Source organism: Delphinapterus leucas, chromosome 10 (genome assembly GCF_059928025.1).
Source record: "Delphinapterus leucas isolate spDelLeu-1000000601 "Yukka" chromosome 10, BTC_Dleu_Yukka2, whole genome shotgun sequence".
NCBI classification, from domain to species: Eukaryota; Metazoa; Chordata; class Mammalia; order Artiodactyla; family Monodontidae; genus Delphinapterus; species Delphinapterus leucas.
The window spans coordinates 25,324,801-25,334,370 of NC_143138.1; positions in this window are offsets into that span (position 1 = coordinate 25,324,801).

Sequence of the window (9,570 nt, forward strand, 5' to 3'; positions counted from 1 at the left end):
CAGGTAAGCCTGCTCACCCCACCTGCCTGTTCCTTCCTGTGGAAACCACAATAAAGACTCTTGCCCACGTGTTTCCCTTATAACCTCTGCCTCCTGACTGACCCAGTGCTTTCCCATGTAGTGGAAGTACCCCTCCTCAGAATCTGTAAGTATAACAAGCTATCTTTTCATTGGCAGTCATCTCCTGATCTGTTGGCCTTGCCATACCTAAGTAATAATAAAACCTTTATTTAAAACCAAGGCCACTCAAGCAGCCCCGGGAAGTAGCCCAGGTGAGAGGGGCTGAGGGTTCCCTCCAGCCCCAGGTGAACCTTCAGATGAACAGCAGCCCTGGTCAACACCTGTTTACAGTCTCCTGAGAGGAAGAAATCTAAGCCAGAGCTGCCCATCCAAGCCAATCACCAATTTGCAGCCCACAGAAACTGAGAGATAATACATGCTTGGTGTTTTTTTTGTTTGTTTTATTTGGTTTTTTTTTTTGTTTTTTTGCGGTATGTGGGCCTCTCACTGCTGTGGCCTCTCCCATTGAGGAGCACAGGCTCCACACGCGCAGGCCCAGCAGCCATGGATCACCAGCCCAGCCGCTCCGTGGCATGTGGGATCTTCCCAGACCAGGACACGAACCTGTGTCCTCTGCATTGGCAGGTGGACTCTCAACCACTGTGCCACCAGGGAAGCCTGAGACATTTATTTTTAATGTTGTTTAAATAGGCTTTCAAGCTTCATCCTTAAAACATTTTATCTGGTATTTATCAAAACAGGCCAAAAGTCCAGCTAATAATATTGTCAGCCGCTTTTGTTGCTCTCCAATAAATTACATAGAAAATTATTGAAAGTAATTCTCAATTTTCCAAGTGACTGGAACAATTAGGGACTTCAAGTCTCCAGTTCAAGAGTTCATTGGACTCATTACCTCAAAGAGAGTAGAAATAAGCTTCCTGGGATTATCTTTCTAAAATAACTCTTCTAACAGCTGACTTGCAGAACTGACTTTGTACTCAGATCCACATGACTGGGTGCGATGGACTTAGTGGTCCTGGAAGAATATTCCGAGTTTTGGCTTCTTAGAGGATTTTTCATTCTTGGTTTCTCGGTTTGTTTGAAGGGGTCAAAGGGGAGCCTCATATGCCAACTGAATGGGTATATTTATCATCATTTTCTGTCGCTTTCCTTTACAAGATTCATTATGACTTTGGAAATGTGCTAACATCTGTCTTAAGGGACTCTATTTAATAAAGATGAAATCTGGTAAGTGGCTCTAGGGGACTGTGTGTGTGTGTGTGTGTGTGTGTGTGGTGTGTTGGGGGTGGACAGGGTGGGGGAAGAAGATAAATTTTGGAGTTGCAATTGTAGCCCTTGGAACAAAAAAGGATGTTTAGCATATACCCATAATAAATGTGGTCTTCATTATTTTAAGTTATTATTATCCCAAGAAAAATAATTTAAAGCATTCAATTCACAGGTTAAATAAATGATCCACAGAAGATAAACAAAGGCAGTCTGTTCGGTAACTATCATTACTTCCCCCACTAATTTTCAGGTTGCCAAATGACTATCAGGAAAATAGTTTTAAGGACTTCCCTGGCAGTTCAGAGGTTAAGATTCCGCACTTCCACTGCAGGGGGCACGGGTTCAATCCCTGGTCAGGGAACTAAGATCTCACATGCCACACAGTGTGACCAAAAAACATATATATATACACACACACATATATACATATATGTTAGTCAAGCAAACTATTTAAGATTTATTTGTCCTCACCCATTTAGGCACACGAGTAAGCTAAAGTGGGCTAGAAACAAGATGAACAACAAACTCTGATTAAACAATTCATTCATCAAACGCGGACACTTGCTATGGGACAGGAGCTTGTGCTACTATAAAAGACACAGGAAAAGGAAGAGTCTTGATTCAGTGTCACACTGTAGTAGAGCGTGCATGGGAACACACCTGTGAGGTATCAATCCTGGTTTGAGCAAGGAGATAGTCCAGGAATGTTCTCAGGAGGAGGTGACATTGAGCTAGAAGCGGAGGGACTGGTCAGTGTTAGGCAGACATGAAGGTAAAGGGAGTAGGAAGAATAAAGGTTTGGAGGTGCAGGGGTGGGGCAGGTTCCAGGACCTCAGAGTCAATATGAGGCATCAGGACGGAGGGAGGAGATGGATGGATGCAGGGGTCCAAGGGCCGGCTCCTGCGGGGCTGCACCTGCCTTGCCAGACCAGACTAAATCCTGAGAGAAGTGGGAGCTATTGAAGAAAGCATTTCAAGCAGATAAGGTTTATTTTGGGTTTACTGGCAGAGTGGGGAGGTTGATGTCTGCGTGTGTGTGTGTGTGTGTGTGTGTGTGAGATTAACCTTGCACAGTCTTCTTAAGTTTAGTAAATACAAATACAATACAAGGTACTTAAGATGGAAAGCACCAACACACCGTGTCATACACTATTGCAACATTCTCTTCATTCACATAGCGCATGAGGGTGAATGTATTCTCCCCAAATATCTCCTTCTTTAACATGTGAGCAGAGTCGTTGTTTGGTGGGAGAGAGAGAAAATAAAAGTGATGCCAAGCTTCAATGACCTTCTTTTTTTAAATTTCATTTTATTTTATATTTTGAGGTTTCACATTTTGCTTTTTTATTATTTATTTATTTATTTTTGCGGTACACGGGCCTCTCACTGTCGGGGCCTCTCCCGTTGCGGAGCACAGGCTCCGGACGCGCAGGCTCAGCGGCCACGGCTCACGGACCCAGCCGCTCCGCGGCATGTGGGATCTTCCCGGACCGGGGCACGAACCCTTGTCTCCTGCATCGGCAGGTGGACTCTCAACCACTGCGCCACCAGGGAAGCCCTGCTTTTTTATTTTTTTAATTGACGTATCGTCAACATACAATATTATATTAGCTTCAGGTGTACAACATAGTGTTTCGACATCTATATGCATTAGGAATTGGCCACCGGGATAAGTTTAAAAATCATCTGTCACCACACAAAGTTATTGCAACGTTACTGTGTTCCGCATGCCGTACATTACATCCCCATGACTTATTTCTTTATTTTCCAAATGGAGGTTTGTACCTCTTCATCCTAGTTTGCTCCTCCCCCACCCACCTCCCCTCCGGCAGCCACTAGTTTGTTCTCTGTATCTCAGTCTGTTTCTGTTTTGTTATGTTTGTTCTTTTGATGTCTTAGATTCTACATATAAGGGAAATCATACAGTATTTATCCTTCTCTGTTCAGTGACCTTCACTTGTCTCAAATGTGGTTTCACCGCTGATGTTTCATCCCAGCATTTCACACTGGCCTCCTCAAACTTTTTTTTATCAAAGTCTTAACAACCATCATGTCGAAGTGACCTTAAAAACTGTACAGAAGGCACCTTTTGGGGACAATATGTTCATGGGGAAAAAAATCTCTTTGTCCCCCTTCTCCCCACCCATCTGTGCTTCTGCCTAAAAGCATTTGTATTTCAGAGCCGAACACTCTGTTCTTTAGATCTTAGGTGCCAATTTTCATTTTCAGAAGCCATACCAGAGAAACTGAGAAATCCCTTTTTTGACTTGACTCCTTAGAGCTTTGTAAAGAATGAATGTCAGATTCAGGCTTTATTTAAACCCTGCTTTAGTTCATTAAAAGACAAATTCTGTCTATTTAAAATTTTAATCATTACATGTCAAGAGCCACCATAACCAGACTCAGTACAACTTTAAAACATATCAGCTGATTTGGGCAGGGTCACCAAATGCATCCATTTTTCATTGCATTTAATCTCAAATATCTTTTAGATTTTGCATTTAAGGGTCACCAAATGCATCCATTTTTCATTGCATTTAATCTCAAACATCATTTTTGGCTTTCTTTTTTTAAAATTTATTTATTTTATTTATTTATTTTTGGCTGCATTGGGTCTTCATTGTTGCACGCGGGCTTTCTCTGGTTGCAGCAAGCGGGGGCTGCTCTTCGTTGCGGTGCGTGGGCTTCTCATTGCAGTGGCTTCTCTTGTCGCGGAGCATGGGCTTTAGGTGCGCAGGCTTCAGTAGTTGTGGCTCACGGGCTCTAGAGTGCAGGCTCAGTAGTTGTGGCACACAGGCTTAGCTGCTCCGTGACATGTGGGATCTTCCGAGACCAGGGCTCGAACCCATGTCCCCTGCATTAGCAGGTGGATTCTTAACCACTGTGCCACAAGTGAAGCCCCATTTCTGGCTTTCTTACTGGTCACCACAGTCACATCTTAAAAAAGAAAAAAGAAACAATACATTTAATCAGATAAGTCAATATTAGGAACTATTCACTAGTCACATAGAGCATGTTTTTATGTTGTAGGCACAAACATTCCCCAAATGTAACTATTTGTGTGTAGTTTTCTCTTAAGAAAATTTACCTGAAAGATGATCATAGATTTTGAACTCCATGAAAGAAAATTCTAATTTTCCCTCTGAGATTTTTTTTTAAGATTAGTAAAGAATGTTTTAACAAAAATGAACCACAGAATGAAGTTAGATTTTTTAAGTATTTTTAAGATCTGTAAGTAAACAGTGACTTCACCTGCCTACTCTATGAAAGACCGTGAAAGTTTTAAATGAACCCCCCAATGCTGAGCTGTGTGTCCCTTTATCCCTTTACCCCAGCCTCTGCATTTTAATGACGTAAGTCAAGTAATGCTATCATCTGTTTGAAGATCCAATGATGTCACTTTTTCTAAACAAAGGACGAGTTAGACTGGATTTTAAACATTACTAGAGGTTTATCTCACAAGGTTCTCCCAACCTAATGGTTCTGGAGACCTAATGGAGCTGATTTTAATAGGAGGGGTGGAGGTGGGGGCAGAAGATGGAGAGTTAGGGTTCGGGGAAGGAGGCGGATTGAAAAGGATAAAAAAAAAAAAGGACATGTGGTGTCTGTCTGGGTTGAAAGTGCACTCGCTTCTTGCCTCCCCAGAAACAATTGGAGAGGAAACATGGGTTAATGTTAGGGAGACACTAGGAGTTAATCATTCAGGGTACAGATGAAAGCAAGAAGGAATTTAAAAATTGTGCCCTCCCTTTCAAAACTGAAGCTGTTTGCAAGAAGCAGAATGGAAGAGCTTATTAGCTTGACTCCTTTGCCCTCTGCAGCAGGTGCTCCCAGGTGAAATCCTGGCACTTCGTAAAATGAGAGTTCGCTCTGCAAAATCAGAAGAATCGAGGGCATCGAAGAACAGCCATCAGGTGAGTCTGGCACAAAACTAAGTCAAAATTCCACGTTTGTGTCGGGGGCTCCTCGACCTCCCGCATCCTCGTTGCCCTCCACAGAGGTCACTGAAAAGAAGTCAGACAGACAGAGCTGCCACTGACAGAGCTGCCGTCCTCATGGGCCACTGCTCTGTCATCCTGCAGCATCAGTAGCTTTGGGAGGAGCAAGGGAGGGTTGCCAAGGCATTCGATTGTATGTCCACTTCCATTCTATTTTCAGTGCCCTTTATGCAAAAGAGGCCCGGCTGCAGCCCCACTTCCTCTTAAGAAGCTTGCCACCCAGATCCACCCTGCGCCTTTCCACAAACCCTGCGAATTGTTTTACTCCCTATGGCCGACCGACCCCATGGCTAGTGCTATGAGGTGGATCCCTTCCTTCTTTCTTCTCCTCCTTCCTATGTCTTCCTGCCCTCAAACAATTTCAGCCCTGTACTTGATGCTAGAGATACAAGGAAGACCAGAACATTCCCTGCCCTCAAATCCTTCTCAGTCCAGTGAAGGAGACATAAACTGAGGTCTGAAAACTCTGACTAATAAAGCAGCATGTCGCAGAGTTCCAGCTCATATGGAAAGTAGAACTGACGTCTTCTGACTCATAGCAAAACCTCCATCACAGCGCCACATACGAAACAAGCTATTTATACATGGATGAGCTCCATTAACAGATTTATCATTTCAGAAAAGGCCATTGGTGCCAAGATAGCAGCATTTCAACTACTACCTTATCTTCCTCCCACTTGCTAAAGGAAGACTTTTTCTGAAAGAATATGTTCCCCCACGGCTAAAGAGGCTGCTCAAAGGACACAGGCTTTTCTTACCGACAGGTGTGCCGCACATGTGGGTAAGGCCCTTCCTTCAGCATAGGGATCACACCCCACACTGTCACTCATGAGCTCCTGAGGCAGATGGAGAGGCAAGGCCTGGCCAGCCAGTGCCACCTTCTGGAGGGGCCAGGGCCTTGCAGGTGTTGTTGTTGGTGGCGCAGTAGAAGCAAATGTCAGGCCTTCCAGGAAATTCTTCCCTTTGTATACAACAGAGTGTCCTAATGCAGCTGGGCTTTTAGCGGTTGGGCACATAGCAGCATCAGGAAATTCAATTAGGGGACGGATGCCAGAGACCAGGAGAGGTACCAGAAACACCAAGAAGCTTACAAGTTTACAGATAGCCTGGTGACACAAAATCAGAGAAAACATTAGGGATCTTTATTTAGTTCCTTATGAAAAACTCTCAAATCTTTCTGATTTCAGATGTTACAAATTCATCCCACCAACATTGGACCTGTGAGTCTCAGAGAAAACAAGTCTCCATTGCTTGAGGAACGACTACTTCATTTACTGTCTTTCAACCCTACCCTGCTGCAAACTGTCAGGTCCCTACCCCTTTCTCTTCCTTACAGATCCAAAAATGGTTCTATAAAGCACAGCTTGAAAACCACTGCCATGGTACATTACTGGGAAATTTGTTCATGTGTTAAAACTCAAACATCACTTCCATTTCAAAGATCACCTCCTCAATGTTTTGGTTAGCTATAGCTGTGTAACAAACTACCCAAAACATAGTGGTTCAAAACAACATGGATTTTATTTGCTCCCAGCACTGTCACTTATTAGCAATGTCAATGTGTATGATTCCATGAGGCAGGAATTCAGGACAGCTCAGTGGAATACTTCTCCTCTATGTGGGGTCAGCTGGGGTCATCAGGTGGCTGGGCTGGGCTGGAAGGTCCAAGAAGTCTTCACTCTCATGGCTGGTGCCTGGGTGCTCCTCCAAGTGGCTTCTCTCTATCCACACGCCTAACGAGCTTCCTTACAACATAGTGGTCTTTGGGTAGTCAGTCCTAAGTCCATGATGGCTGGCTTCCAGGGGAAAACATTCCAAGCATCAAAGGCAGGAACTGCAGATCCCCTGCCTCAGAAGTTAGTGTCCTGCCTCAGAAGTTACATGGGCTCACGTCTGCTGCACGTCGCAAGACCAGCCTAGATTCAGAGGGAGGGTAGGTAAACCTGCCTCTCTGTGGGGGAAGGGCAAAAGAATTTGCAGCGACCTTTAATCTACCACAGTGAGGGCAGCCTTTCCAGAACTCCAGTTGAAGCCTCAGGCTCTATTATGGTCTCTCCTTGCCTCTTGAATTTCTGTGTCATAACATTTATCATAAGTTAGTTATGTGATGAGCTGTCTTCCTCATCAGGAACCTTATGGCCAATGAGGGCAGGGAATGAGGTGACTCTGTTAGACTCACCATTGCATACCCACTGCCTGGGGCAGTGCCGATGCATCGTAGGCTTTTGGAAAATGTTTGTTTAGAGAATAGGATAAACTGTTACCAGGAAAATAGAAAAACACACTTAGGGAAAGTCAGAACAACATAATGTAGTTCATGTGATATAGTTCTATTGGAGGAAAAAAGATAAAATAATGCTCCAAGTCTTTGAAATCCATCTTTTTGGGTAACAAACTTCTCATTAACCACCTAGAAATCTCATACTTCCTATCTTTTCCACCACGGAGGAAAAATCTAATATGTTCCATTTAAGCACATCTGTATATGAATTTTCCAGAGTATCTATATATTTAAAAAAATTTTTTTAATTGTGGAAAATACACACACAGAAAGTTTACCATCTTAACCATTTCTAAGTGTATATTTCAGTGGTGTTAAGTATCTTCACATTGCTGTGTAACCATCACCACCATCCATCTCCAGAACGCTTTTAATCTTGCAAAACTGAAACTCTACCTATTAAACAACTCCCCATTTCCCCACCTCCCCAACCCCCACTTTATTTTCTGTCCCTATACCTCTACTCTATAGATACTTCATGTAAGTGAACTCATACAGTATTTGTCTTTTTGTGTCTGGCTTATTTCACTGAGCATAATGTCCTCAAGTTTCATCCATTTTGCAGCACGTGTTAGAACTTCCTCCTTTTTGAAGGCTGAATAATATTCGGAATCACCTATATTTTTAAACCAGGTTTTTTCTTGTAATTGTGAAATTAATTATATCTATTCTGAGAAGGTGTAAGAGAACGGCAGTGCCTTGAAACACTAAGCTTACCTACCCATGCACACCGTGTAGCCTTATTATTTTTTTTTAGAGTCGCTTTACAATATTTTGTTAGTTTCTGGTGTACAGCAAACTGATTCAGTTACATATATGTATTCTTTTTCAGATTCTTTTCCACTATAGGTTATTACAAGATATTGAGTATATCAACAGATCCTATGCATTTTAGTTATTCCTCATCTTCTCCGGAAGGTGTCGCTAGTCCTTGAAAATGGAAGGTCACATCTGGCCATTAGGCAATTAGGTGATAGATTTTCCTTCAAATAATTTCTACTTGGCCAATCAGACAAAGCTGTGCTGAGCATACCTAGGGAATGGTGCCCCTGACATCCTCCCGTCTGCCTTTTCAATCTTTTTTCTTCTTGTTACAACCTCCCTACCCCATGCCCTGCCCCTCCTCCCATCTTTTAATACTGACCTTTTCCAGGAGTCTCTCTCCTGGCCAGTCACCTTGGAGTTTAGTAATCCCCTTCTCATCCTGCCAGACTCGCCTGCCATGTCTCTTGTATCCCAGAGACCCTTCCCAGTAAATACCCAAGTGTGAATAGGATCACAGATGATATTTGTGAGTGAAAGGTTTATAGCTGGGTTTTTTTTGTTCCTTTCTTTATTTCCCAAGCTTTCTTTGAATTGGTTACACATTTTATAATGTAAAATTGATTTTAGGGACTTCCCTGGTGGCACAGTGGTTAAAAATGCACCTGCCAATACAGGGGACACAGGTTTGCACCCTGGTCCAGGAAGATCCCACAGGCCACGGAGCAACTAAGCCCATGCACCACAACTACTGAGCCTGCGCTCTAGAGCCCGCGAGCCACAACTACTGAGCACACGCACCACAACTACTGAAGCCCATACGCCCTAGAGCCCTTGCTTCACAACAAGAGAAGCCACCACGCTGAGAAGCCGGTGCACCGCAACGAAGAGTAGCCCCCGCTCAGCACAACTAGAGAAAACCCGCGCACAGCAACAAAGACCCAACACAGCCATAAATTAATTAATTAATTAAATTAAAAAATAAGTAAGGGCTTCCCTGGTGGAGCAGTGGTTGAGAGTCCGCCTGCCGATGCAGGGGACACGGGTTCGAGCCCTGGTCCTGTAGGATCCCACATGCGCGGAGCGGCTGGGCCCGTGAGCCACAGTTACTGAGCCTGCGCGTCTGGAGCCTGTGCTCCACAGCAAGAGGCCGCAACAGTGAGAGGCCCACGCACAGCGATGAAGAGTGGCCCCCGCTTGCCACAGCTGGAGAAAGCCCTCGCACAGAAACGAAGACCC